The 13,634-nt window shown below is 52.1% G+C and overlaps 1 protein-coding gene and 1 long non-coding RNA gene across 2 annotated transcripts in view; both read right to left on the bottom strand.

The window, feature by feature from the left end:
- Positions 1 to 13,634, bottom strand: part of PLEC (plectin) — a 225,016-nt gene that overhangs the window by 165,827 nt on the left and 45,555 nt on the right. The window lies entirely within an intron of this gene.
- On the bottom strand, positions 11,406 to 11,904 carry LOC108791977. The gene is made up of 3 exons (XR_001941532.1): positions 11,812 to 11,904; positions 11,738 to 11,756; positions 11,406 to 11,425 (listed from the first exon to the last, which is right to left on the bottom strand). It is a non-coding gene; the product is annotated as an uncharacterized LOC108791977 (long non-coding RNA).

The following is a 13,634-nucleotide window of genomic DNA, read 5'->3' on the forward strand; positions in this document are numbered from 1 at the left end:
GCCAGCCACAGCTGTCCCCATCACTCGGGGGTGTCATTGTGGAAGTGGGGGTCACCTCCGGGACCGCACAGCTCTGAGTCGAGGCCCGAACCCGCTACCCGGAGGCAGATAACGGGAATCAGAGACTAAGGAACAGGACGCAAAGTCGGACACTACTGCACGCCAAAAAAAAAAAAAAACTTTTTTGGTGCTGCGTTCCTGTGAATTTGAACAATAGGACATAGGATGAAATGCTTTGCCTATGCGTTGGGACTTGGATGCACATCGCTGCCCCATGGGCCTGGTGGGAATGAGCCCTTAGGGTCTGTTTGCACTTCTGAGCGTGCGTTTGGTGTGCGGACGCACGTTGCGTTGGATAGACGCGTTCATTTTTTTATGGGCTCTCAATGTGCGTCCTCAGACCGGAAAAATGCACCTGACTTGGTTGGGATTTGAACTGAGTGCTGCAAGGCGGACGTGTTAACCACTGAGCCACCCGCCAGTACACCCTGTGCCTCCATCTTCCCCGCAGCCTCACACACCTGTCGCCGGAATTCAGAGGATGAGCCTCCAGGGGGAAGAAATGCAAAAGAAGCGCATGACGACCAATCAGGCGACGGCTCCCTCGTCTAACCTGCGCGGGTGGAATCCGGTTGGTTGAGGTTGCGCAATCTTTTTTGGCAGCTGATGTGATATTTACGACTCCAAATCTCCAAAACCGATCAGAAGAAATTAAAGGGCCAAAAACAGACGAACTTCCTCCTATCTGACCCGGGAAAAATCCAACAACCGCTGAACTACCGCCGCGAGCACTGCCGCAGCTCGCAGGAAACAACGCACATCACCTGACATCATGCGGGTTCACTGAACATTACTGAGGTTGTGTTCCCGCTGATAGGAACGAGCTGCCAACGCGCCCCCCAATGTGCCGAAAACTGGACATGTCCCAATTCTGTAACGTAACGCACTACTGCACATTGCAGGGAAAGTGCATCGCCTTAGTGCGTTTGGGTGGCGTTCTAAATAGCATCGCAATACACGTTACAGGCATGACATGCGTTATCACAGCGCAATTATGTATATGAGAGGTTCGGCTGTCTTGTGACGTCCCTCAAATCATGCCGAGTGCTCCGAAGACTGGAGAGGAAGGAGACGTATCTGTGATCACCGGGCCCGTTTACACCTGAGCTTTACCGCAACGCGCAGCCATGTGCAGAATATGCGTTGCTGTGCTTTTATTTCGAATGTCACCCCAACAAACGAAGGCATTGCATCTGTGATGCAGTGCATGGAGGCGCACGGTAACGCATTGGAAGTGCACAGCGGCGCCTTGGAAAAAGAGGGTCACGTGCTTTCAGGTTGTTAGGACAGCCCACTTTTTGAATGCGCAGCCTGTAATGCAACGCACATTAACACATGACAATGCGAAGAGTGGACCCTCAATAACAATGGAACATTATTCACCCAACTAGAGAAATTCATTCAAAAATAATGAAGTAAAAGAGCCAATTCACACCCAATGGGCAGAGTGATGTAGAGTTGGGCAGCATTGGTTAGAGTTGGGCAGAGTTAGGCAGAGCTGGGTAGAGCTGGGCAGAGTCAGGTAGCGTCGGGCAGAGTTAGGCAGAGTTAGGTAGAGCTGGGCAGAGTCAGGTAGCGTCGGGCAGAGTTAGGCAGAGCTGGGTAGAGCTGGGTAGAGTCAGGAAGCGTCGGGCAGAGTTGTGTAGGGCTAGGTAGAGCTGGGCTGGGTTGCATAGAGTTGGCCAGTGTTGGGTAGAGCTGAGCAGAGTCGGGCAGCATTGGGCAGCATTAAGCAGAGCTGGGTAGACCTGAGGAAAGTGAAGCAGTGTTGGGCAGAGCTGGGCAGAGTCAGGTAGTGTTGGGCAGAGCTGGGCAGAGTCAGGTAGTGTTGGGCAGAGCTGGGCAGAGTCAGGTAGTGTTGGGCAGAGCTGGGCAGAGTTGGGGAGAGTTGGGCAGAGCTGGGCAGAGATGGGCAGTATTGGGGAGAATTGAGCAGAGTTAAGCAGACTTGTGTAGCGGTATCAGGTAGTGTTGGGCAGAGCTGGGCAGAGTCAGGTAGTGTTGGGCAGAGCTGGGCAGAGTCAGGTAGTGTTGGGCAGAGCTGGGCAGAGTCAGGTAGTGTTGGGCAGAGCTGGGCAGAGTCAGGTAGTGTTGGGCAGAGCTGGGCAGAGTCAGGTAGTGTTGGGCAGAGCTGGGCAGAGTCAGGTAGTGTTGGGCAGAGCTGGGCAGAGTCAGGTAGTGTTGGGCAGAGCTGGGTAGACCTGAAGAAAGTGAAGCAGGGCTGGGCAGAGATGGGCAGTATTGGGGAGAATTGAGCAGAGTTAAGCAGACTTGTGTAGAGTTGGGCATCATTGGGTAGAGTCAGGTAGTGTTGGGCAGAGCTGGGTAGACCTGAAGAAAGTGAAGCAGGGCTGGGCAGAGATGGGCAGTATTGGGGAGAATTGAGCAGAGTTAAGCAGACTTGTGTAGAGTTGGGCATCATTGGGTAGAGTTGGGCAGTGTTGGGCAGAGCTGGGTAGAACTGAGGAAAGTGAAGCATGGCTTGGCAGAGTTGGGCAGTATTGGGTAGCACTGGGCAGAGCTTGGTAGTCTTGGGTAGAGTTGGGTAGGCCTTGTTCACACCAAATGCAGAGCAGATCCGCTCAGGTTTCTGCACACGCAGTGCAGTGGGTTGTGCCGTATTTTTGATGCGTTCCGGGTCGTTTTTGGTTAAAAAAAAATAAAAAAATTTAATTATTTTTTTTTAGTTTTAAAGGATAACTACGGGGTTAGGGCTTTTCCCCATAGTTCTCCTTAGGGTAACGGGAGGACACAAACTAGCGTCCTCCCGTCACCCTAGGCTCAGTATACCCCGAGCTGTAGCACGCGGTATACTGAGACGCCGCAGTTGAAGCGGATCCCGACAATTATGCCTGGATCCGCACAGCTGCGTGACTGACAGCTGGCTCTGCCTATCTAGAGGCAGAGCCAGCTGTACCCGCCCCCTCCCCCGTCCGTTCCGCCAGTCAGCGCTGGCGGATCGGAGCGGGGAGGGGGGAATCCAGCCCCTCCCCTGTCACGGCAGAGAGCCGTGACAGGATCGAGAGGTGAGGGAACGCCGGTATGTGTTCGCTCACCTCCCGATCTACTGAGCCGACCTGTGACAGTCTCATTGTCACAGGTCGGCTAGAACTATGAGGTGAGTGAAAAGCACTCCCTCCCCCCTCATAGTTCTCCTTTAACATAGGCTTTCAGTGCGTTCCAGGCATTTGCATGGGTTTTGATGCGTTTGCATGCGTTCCAGAGCAGATCCAGAGCAGGTAAAATAGGGCTTGCTGCAGTTTTTTCACCTGCTCTGGAACTGAACGCTGCGATGTGAACTGGAGCAAAAAATACCATTGGAATACATTGGACGCAGTTTTGCTACAGCTTGCAACTGCTCTGCTCTGCACCTGCTCTGCGCTTGGTGTGAACAAGGCCTGAAGCAGAGCTGGGTAGACCTGGGCTGGGTTGCATAGAGTTGGGCAGAGTCGGGCACCGTTGGGCAGAGTCGGGCACCGTTGGGAGGAGTCGGGCACCATTGGGAGGAGTCGGGCACCATTGGGAGGAGTCGGGCACCGTTGGGAGGAGTCGGGCACCATTGGGCAGAGTCGGGTATCGCTGGGCAGAGTTGCCTAAAACAGCCCCAATGTAATAACAAGGCAACTTTCCCGATGTCCTGTGGCTTCAGTTTAGCGCTGTGTTGGTGTGCGTCATACACGGCGGTGTTTTTGTGACGCAGAGCGGAATTACATACAGATGGAAACATTAAATAAAATCTCTACAATGCGTACAACGCACAGACTCCGGTGTGGATGAACGTTCTTCATATTCTATATAGAGGAGGAGACCGGGAACTTTGCGCCAGACGAGTCCTGTGCATACATCCTGCGGCACTCGTGGTGTGATGGCGCCCTCTGCAGGGGCTCCCTGGAATATCGCCTGCACTCCATTCTACAGACTTAGCGGCCAGAAAAACGGAAACCCCAGAAATATTATTAAAGCGAAACTCCGGGCCAAACCTTTTCTTATTCTTGTTTTTAAATTCCGATTAGGAACTTCTATCACTTCCGGTGAAATAGACGCAAAGTGAGGTGAAACCTCCCCGAAAAGGGATAGACGCACATAAAAGCTGCGAGCGTCTCCTAACCTTCTGCATCCAGAAACGAAACATTTTGTCTAGAAGTTTTTTTCAGCTGGTTTCGAGCTTTAAGCTCCATTGTCCAATAAAATATGTCACCGAAGTCACGTGACACAGATGAACAAACGCAGTCAAACATTCGTGTCAATGTGCTTAACGCAACGCGCGCCAACCTGCGACGAACCGTTACGGGACCCACAGCGATCTGTTCATTGTGATGGCCGGAAGGCACAAAGGGAATTTTGCTGGCGGCGGCCGTCTGTTCTTCCTACAATTTGGGCGTTTTTACCAATTGGCTTTTTTTTTTATAATTGAACCATCGTCACAACTTTCCTCCATTTGAAGCTTCGTAACCCCGGAGAGAAATAATGGAGGCCGAGCGCGGCCTCTCCTTGGAGGTCGGCGCGCCCCGGCCTGGCCAAACAAGGCTCCCGGCGTGATCTCCGAGCATGAAAGAGCGGGCAGCCGGCCTAAATAAAGATTCCCGTCGGCGGAGATTTACTGCCGGAGAACAGAGTCTCCTTTCACACCGAAATAACCGCGTCCTCGTAAATCAGGCCGCGCCTGGGCCTGAGAAAGGGGCCCCATCCCTCAGAGCCCCCCTGGAAGATCTTCCAATGACTCCCCCCTCAGAACAATAATGTGAAGAGCGGGTGGCATTCCAGGGCCGGCCCCAAGTAGGTCTCACCAGGGCCCCCAACGGCCCCATAGTTCCCTGAAGCTCTCCGCTCACCAAGGAAACCGGACACTCATCCAATCTACCGCCGGCCGGCCATTGTGCCCGCCATTGTGCCCGCCTGGCCTCGATCCAGCGACATCTACAAGAGGGAAAGATGAAGTCTGAACAGTGAAAAGGACGGTGACGGCGCCGGGAGAAGACGAGGAGAGCGCAAAACCGGACTGGAGGCCGCTATCTGACCTCCGTCCTCCCCTTCAGTCTCCTACCTGACCTCCGTCCCCCCCTTCAGTCTCCTACCTGACCTCCGTCCTCCCCTTCAGTCTTATATCTGACCTCCGGCCTTCCCTTCAGTCTTCTATCTGACCTCCGTCCTCCCCTTCAGTCTTCTATCTGACCTCCGGCCTTCCCTGCAGTCTTCTATCTGACCTCCGGCCTTCCCTTCAGTCTTCTATCTGACCTCCGTCCTCCCCTTCAGTCTTCTATCTGACCTCCGGCCTTCCCTGCAGTCTTCTATCTGACCTCCGGCCTTCCCTTCAGTCTTCTATCTGACCTCCGTCCTCCCCTTCAGTCTTCTATCTGACCTCCGGCCTTCCCTGCAGTCTTCTATCTGACCTCCGGCCTTCCCTTCAGTCTTCTATCTGACCTCCGTCCTCCCCTTCAGTCTTCTATCTGACCTCCGGCCTTCCCTGCAGTCTTCTATCTGACCTCCGGCCTTCCCTTCAGTCTTCTATCTGACCTCCGTCCTCCCCTTCAGTCTTCTATCTGACCTCCGGCCTTCCCTGCAGTCTTCTATCTGACCTCCGGCCTTCCCTTCAGTCTTCTATCTGACCTCCGTCCTCCCCTTCAGTCTTCTATCTGACCTCCGGCCTTCCCTGCAGTCTTCTATCTGACCTCCGGCCTTCCCTTCAGTCTTCTATCTGACCTCCGTCCTCCCCTTCAGTCTTCTATCTGACCTCCGGCCTTCCCTGCAGTCTTCTATCTGACCTCCGGCCTTCCCTTCAGTCTTCTATCTGACCTCCGTCCTCCCCTTCAGTCTTCTATCTGACCTCCGGCCTTCCCTGCAGTCTTCTATCTGACCTCCGGCCTTCCCTTCAGTCTTCTATCTGACCTCCGTCCTCCCCTTCAGTCTTCTATCTGACCTCCGGCCTCCCCTTCAGTTGTAGCGGCTCCTCTCCTCTTCATCTGATGTCACTGCACACTGGGAGCTTCTCACAATGTGGATTAGAAGCTGCAGAAGTCACATAGAGCCCGCAACATTTCCTGGCTGGAGGACTTCCAGTATCATCTAGCACTTTTCTCCTCAGACTGACTGCCCTTGGCCCCGCCCCTTTCATTCAATGGATTTCAGTTCTTCCAATCACGGAGGCTCAGCATCACACGTAGGCATTGCCATCAAGGCATTTTGATACTTGCATAACTCCTCCCACTGCTTGCACCGGGGCTGAGGCAGGGTGCTGTGATGTTTTCAAGAAGCTATGTAAATGAAGACAAATTCCCTTTACTTCCTGTCCAGGAGGCACAACAGGAAGTCAAAGTCTCTCCAAAGTGAAGACATTCCCGTCACTGGATTAGGTGTCCCCACTGGAAGATTTACTAATTTCCTGTCCCTGTGACAACTGTGCCATTTTGGATTTCCCATCACTTCCTGTTCCAGTGACACAAGCTCCCCTCACATCGGCTTGAAAAAGAAGGTTTAACCTTTGAAACGCGTCGCCGTCAGCCCGGTCTCCACGGGTCCTCAGAGTGTCTCCCACACTCCAGCTGTTCACGGACACCGCTCGCTCCTCGACACCCGGCTCCAACCCCCGGCACTTCTGCCTATGACCCGCTCCCCACGGCTCACGCCGCTACACCCGCATCACAGGCTTCTCCAGCATACGCCTGCAGGTCACAGCTCCGTCGGGCTGCCCGAAAGCCCCAACGTGAATTCTCCGTCACTGAGACTGAACATTTCGGCACCTCCAACCGCTCTTCAGTTCCCCCATCTAGGACCATCTAGGGCCACCCGTCGCTCCACCACTCCACAGCACCTGTCATCGGAGGACACCCATGCCAGGACTCCCGAGGACCACTCCACGGCCCACCGCCCAGGCACCACACAGGCCGCGCCGTCATCGTTGAGAGTCGCCCTCCACTATCTCCACGGTGAGTTACAGAAGCTCACCCCTTTTTCACCCACCATTGCATACCTCACCCCCTCGTGTTTGTATCCCCATTGGCCTACTGGGTCGAAACACCACGCCACCCTGAAAAAGAGGGACTACTACCACCACCACTCCACCCCATCCGCTTGACCACCACCCGACGATTACAAGCGAATACTCACCCAGCCTCAGGTGAGCACCACACTTACGCCTACACCCCACTCTACCACATTTATTGCGCTAGGTAGTGGCGCTTCCGTCTCCAATTTTTGTTTCCCTCCAGTGACACAATGACTGACCCCGCCCTCTTCTACACCCTGTGTGGAGGAGAGAGCTATGCGTCGAGCAGAGTGTGCTGTAGGATAATCAGCGGCCCCGGAGACTCCTCCCCCCTCTGACCCGATATCGATCTCTGCGCTGGAGATGGCGGATGATGCGGCAGTGAGCTGAACGCGGCGCGGCGACACCGGCCAGACACTGAGACTGTAATAGCATCGTTATTAATAATTGATGATGTCAGGCGCTCAGATTGGAATTAACCAGCATGCCGAGCAGCTTCCCCATCTGCAATGCAGAGTCTGTATAGACGGCCATGTGAGCCAATGAGGAGAGAGTGAGCAATGACATCATCAGAGCAGACGAGGTCACCGGAGGACCGAGATACAGACACTGATATGTTATATTGTACAGGAGTGACATCACCGCCCCCAGATATAAGATATATTATACAGGAGTGACATCACCGCCCCCAGATATAAGATATATTATACAGGAGTGACATCACCGCCCCCAGATATAAGATATATTATATAGGAGTGACATCACATATCTTCTATTTCCCGCCTCCTATATACTGTGTTGTGCCGGGTCCGGTGTGATATCTCTGTACACATAATATACTCGGCTGGCAGGAGAAATGGGTCACAGGTGAGATTCAGGTAACAATGGAAGTGGGGGAGGGGGATCCGCCATGTTTGAATTAATGTTGGGCAGTACAGTGACAGTTAGCAGTCAGTGGCAGTAAAGTGACAGTTGGCAGTCAGTGACAGTTGGCAGTCAGTGACAGTTGGCAGTCAGTGACAGTTGGCAGTCAGTGACAGTTGGCAGTCAGTGACAGTTAGCAGTCAGTGACAGTTAGCAGTCAGTGGCAGTAAAGTGACAGTTAGCAGTCAGTGGCAGTAAAGTGACAGTTAGCAGTCAGTGACAGTACAGTGACAGTTAGCAGCCAGTGGCAGTAAAGGGACAGTTGGCAGTCAGTGGCAGTGAAGCTGCAGAGGATCCGGTAACATTCTCCTCTGCACAGTTGTGTCCGGTGTGGAAGGCAGGCCGGGCTCTCTGCAGTATCAGTGCAGCTGCCAGTTGCTCGCTGGGATGTCACTAACTGGCAGTACATCACCGCCCCCAGATATAAGATATATTATACAGGAGTGACATCACCGCCCCCAGATATAAGATATATTATACAGGAGTGACATCACCGCCCCCAGATATAAGATATATTATACAGGAGTGACATCACCGCCCCCAGATATAAGATATATTATACAGGAGTGACATCACCGCCCCCAGATATAAGATATATTATACAGGAGTGACATCACCGCCCCCAGATATAAGATATATTATACAGGAGTGACATCACCGCCCCCAGATATAAGATATATTATACAGGAGTGACATCACCGCCCCCAGATATAAGATATATTATACAGGAGTGACATCACCGCCCCCAGATATAAGATATATTATACAGGAGTGACATCACCGCCCCCAGATATAAGATATATTATACAGGAGTGACATCACCGCCCCCAGATATAAGATATATTATACAGGAGTGACATCACCGCCCCCAGATATAAGATATATTGTACAGGAGTGACATCACCGCCCCCAGATATAAGATATATTATACAGGAGTGACATCACCGCCCCCAGATATAAGATATATTATACAGGAGTGACATCACCGCCCCCAGATATAAGATATATTATACAGGAGTGACATCACCGCCCCCAGATATAAGATATATTATACAGGAGTGACATCACCGCCCCCAGATATAAGATATATTATACAGGAGTGACATCACCGCCCCCAGATATAAGATATATTATATAGGAGTGACATCACATATCTTCTATTTCCCGCCTCCTATATACTGTGTTGTGCCGGGTCCGGTGTGATATCTCTGTACACATAATATACTCGGCTGGCAGGAGAAATGGGTCACAGGTGAGATTCAGGTAACAATGGAAGTGGGGGAGGGGGATCCGCCATGTTTGAATTAATGTTGGGCAGTACAGTGACAGTTAGCAGTCAGTGGCAGTAAAGTGACAGTTGGCAGTCAGTGACAGTTGGCAGTCAGTGACAGTTGGCAGTCAGTGACAGTTGGCAGTCAGTGACAGTTGGCAGTCAGTGACAGTTAGCAGTCAGTGACAGTTAGCAGTCAGTGGCAGTAAAGTGACAGTTAGCAGTCAGTGGCAGTAAAGTGACAGTTAGCAGTCAGTGACAGTAAAGTGACAGTTAGCAGCCAGTGACAGTTAGCAGTCAGTGACAGTACAGTGACAGTTAGCAGTCAGTGACAGTACAGTGACAGTTAGCAGCCAGTGACAGTACAGTGACAGTTAGCAGTCAGTGACAGTTAGCAGCCAGTGACAGTTAGCAGCCAGTGACAGTACAGTGACAGTTAGCAGTCAGTGGCAGTAAAGTGACAGTTAGCAGTCAGTGACAGTACAGTGACAGTTAGCAGCCAGTGACAGTTAGCAGTCAGTGGCAGTAAAGTGACAGTTAGCAGTCAGTGACAGTTAGCAGTCAGTGACAGTACAGTGACAGTTAGCAGCCAGTGACAGTACAGTGACAGTTAGCAGCCAGTGACAGTACAGTGACAGTTAGCAGTCAGTGGCAGTAAAGTGACAGTTAGCAGTCAGTGACAGTACAGTGACAGTTAGCAGCCAGTGACAGTTAGCAGTCAGTGACAGTACAGTGACAGTACAGTGACAGTTAGCAGCCAGTGACAGTTAGCAGTCAGTGACAGTACAGTGACAGTTAGCAGTCAGTGACAGTACAGTGACAGTTAGCAGCCAGTGGCAGTAAAGGGACAGTTGGCAGTCAGTGGCAGTGAAGCTGCAGAGGATCCGGTAACATTCTCCTCTGCACAGTTGTGTCCGGTGTGGAAGGCAGGCCGGGCTCTCTGCAGTATCAGTGCAGCTGCCAGTTGCTCGCTGGGATGTCACTAACTGGCAGTCATTTATTAAGGGATCAGCAGGCGGCCAGTCTGGGCCAGTCCCTGTGCCCATATGTCCGTGTCTGGAGGGGAATTAATCATTCGCAGGGACTCACATGTGACCCGGGCCTGGAAGGAGTCAGAGAAGTCTCCATCTAGGAGGCTGGCGGGGGCCCAGGTGTGACAGGTGCGGCTCCCTTACCTTGATATATAGATAACATTGCTGCCTTTCCTCTGTGCCGGTCCTCGGGGACACCACACTGTCACCTTCACTTCTACACACACTCCACTCCCACAATGCACCGGGAGGAGCCCGGCTTTTATATATCTGGACTTTGAGTTAATCCGTCTACCTGAGGCTCCTCCAGGAACTACAGTCTATTGTCCCCGGGAGGGAAAAGTGGATACACCTGTGTAGTATACCTGGACACAGCCCACAACTCACCTGTACAATGTACCTGGACACAACCCCACAGCTCACCTGTGTAGTATACCTGGACACAGCCCACAACTCACCTGTACACTGTACCTGGACACAACCCCACAGTACAATGTACCTGGACACAACCCCACAACTCACTTGTACAATGTACCTGGACACAACCCCACAGCTCACCTGTGTAGTATACCTGGACACAGCCCACAACTCACTTGTACTATGTACCTGGACACAACCCCACAGCTCACCTGTGTAGTATACCTGGACACAGCCCACAACTCACCTGTACAATGTACCTGGACACAACCCCACAGTACAATGTACCTGTGTAGTGTTCCTGGATACAATCGGATTCCTCATATGCATCTGTATAGCATATCCACGTACAGTCGGATACCTCACCTGTATAGACATACCGACTAAACACTGATACCTCATCTGTACAGCGTACTTCATCACAGACTGATACCGTACCTGTAAAGGGTACCTGGGCACAGGTCTGTTACCTAACACCTCAACAGGATCCCATCCTGACACTGGGACCCAGCACCTCACCTGTACCCCAACCTGACACCTGGACCCCACACCTCACCTGTACCCTATCCTGACACCAGGACCCAACACCTCACCTGTTCCCTACCCTGACACCAGGACCCAACACCTCACCTGTTCCCTATCCTGACACCAGGACCCAACACCTCACCTGTTCCCTACCCTGACACCAGGACCCAACACCTCACCTGTACCCTATCCTGACACCAGGACCCAACACCTCACCTGTACCCCAACCTGACACCAGGACCCCACACCTCACCTGTACCCCATCCTGACACCAGGACCCAACGCCTCACCTGTTCCCTATCCTGACACCAGGACCCAACACCTCACCTGTTCCCTACCCTGACACCAGGACCCAACCCTTCACCTGTACCCTATCCTGACACCAGGACCCAACACCTCACCTGTACCCTATCCTATCCTGACACCAGGACCCAACACCTCACCTGTACCCCATCCTGAAACTTGGATCCCATCCTGACACCTGGACACAACAACTTACTTGTACCCCAACTGGAACTAACACCTCACCTGTACTCCATCCTGACACCTGGACCCAGCACTTCACCTGTACCCCATCCCTACATCTGGTCGCAATACCTCACCTGTACCCCATCCTGACACCTGGACCCCACACCTCACCTGTACCCCATCCTGACACCGGGACCCCACACCTCACCTGTACCCCATCCTGACACCGGGACCCCACACCTCACCTGTACACCATGGTGAAACCTGCACAACATACACACACAACGTACCCAGGCACAATGGTCTATGATGGAATGTGACACCTGCAGGGGACCCTCACACAGCACCCAATATCTCCTCCGGGCCCACGGACACCCCTCATGTCTCCTGAGATAGGAGGAGGAAGATGAACGATACAAAATACAACCCAAGGTGTCAGAACTTTCATTCAGCTGTCAGAACCTCATCCGATATTCCTCACGGATCTCACATTTCAAGCTCACTGCCGATCGGAAGTAAATAATCTTCTCTGGAAATAGTTTGTGGCGCGGGTGTGCCGGGTGCAGCGAACGCAGAGAGCCCAATCAGATGTTAGATTAGCGGAGTCAGCTGAATTGTGATTGGCCGCTCTGAAATCATAAACATGTCATCACCACCCCGTGTATCATCAAGAGGACCTGTTGTGCACCCCTGTATGAACGCAGCACAGGTCCACTGTAAAGCGAAGTATGATGGAGATACTTTGTATTATTATCCTAATCCCCTCGCCTGTTATATATTCCTCAACATTTCAATCATTTTGTAGCATTTACTATAATAGATCCATTCATTGGCCGCGAGAAGGAGATCTGTGTTACACTGCAATCACTCAGCCCCCCCTGCTTAAATTATAATGAAGAAAATAAATCAGCCACATAGGAATTACATTGTATTTAATGGGTCATGGCTGACCAATAGACTTACATTGGAGCAGAGGAGCAGTAAAGTGCAGTCGCTTGCAGGAAGTGCAGCCCACATATGTGTTCCAAAGGCCGGCACATTTTAAAGATGGGGGGGAAGATGATGTTTAGAGACGGCATCCACCTAAGACTGAAATCATTCTGGAGCTGGAGATTTGCAGATGGCAGCCACCAAAGACTCACTCAGCTTTATTTACAATGCACCTCAGAGTGACATTTACCGAAAAGAATTGAAGTGACCTTTCCATTCCACATACTTGCCAATACGGCTTACCATGTGTGCACAACATCACTGCCGAGATAAAACTTCACCTCCATTGTTTACAACCAGTCAAACCTGACCCATAGACTTGCTGGAGAGCAGAGCAGTAAAGAACAAGGAAGCAAACCTGGATCACAAGTGAACAAACACGGCTTTTATCATGTGACCGCGGACGGCCGGATATCTAAAGATTGGGAAAGAGCTAAAATTTCCCCTCCAAATGATATTGGAGGATGAGCATCTCCTCCTACACTGCGCCAGGAAAACCTCAACAGTGCCACCAGCAAACAGCATTGCAAGTCACTGCCCGGGGCCACAAAGTGAGTTTGATTTGATGATTCGAGGCAATAAACTGCAGACAGCAGGACACCCGGGTGATAGTCTATGTACGGCAGCCATACATGACCAGGCCAAACCGACCCAAATGCCTGCTTCTCAGCAGCTGGAGGTCAGGAGGGTGTCTGCTGGGGAGATGAGTACACCTCTATGGGTTGTGGAGATGGGTACACCTCTATGGGTCGGGGAGATGGGTACACCTCTATGGGTCGGGGAGATGGATGCACCTCTGTGGGGTTGGGGAGATGGATACACCTCTGTGGGGTTGGGGAGATGGATACACCTCTATGGGTCGGGGAGGTGGATACACCTCTATGGGTCGGGGAGATGGATACACCTCTATGGGTCGGGGAGATGGGTACACCTCTATGGGTCGGGGAGATGGGTACACCTCTATGGG

This window comes from Nanorana parkeri, unplaced genomic scaffold, assembly GCF_000935625.1.
Source record: "Nanorana parkeri isolate BGI_ZX_2015 unplaced genomic scaffold, ASM93562v1 scaffold588, whole genome shotgun sequence".
Lineage (NCBI taxonomy): Eukaryota > Metazoa > Chordata > Amphibia > Anura > Dicroglossidae > Nanorana > Nanorana parkeri.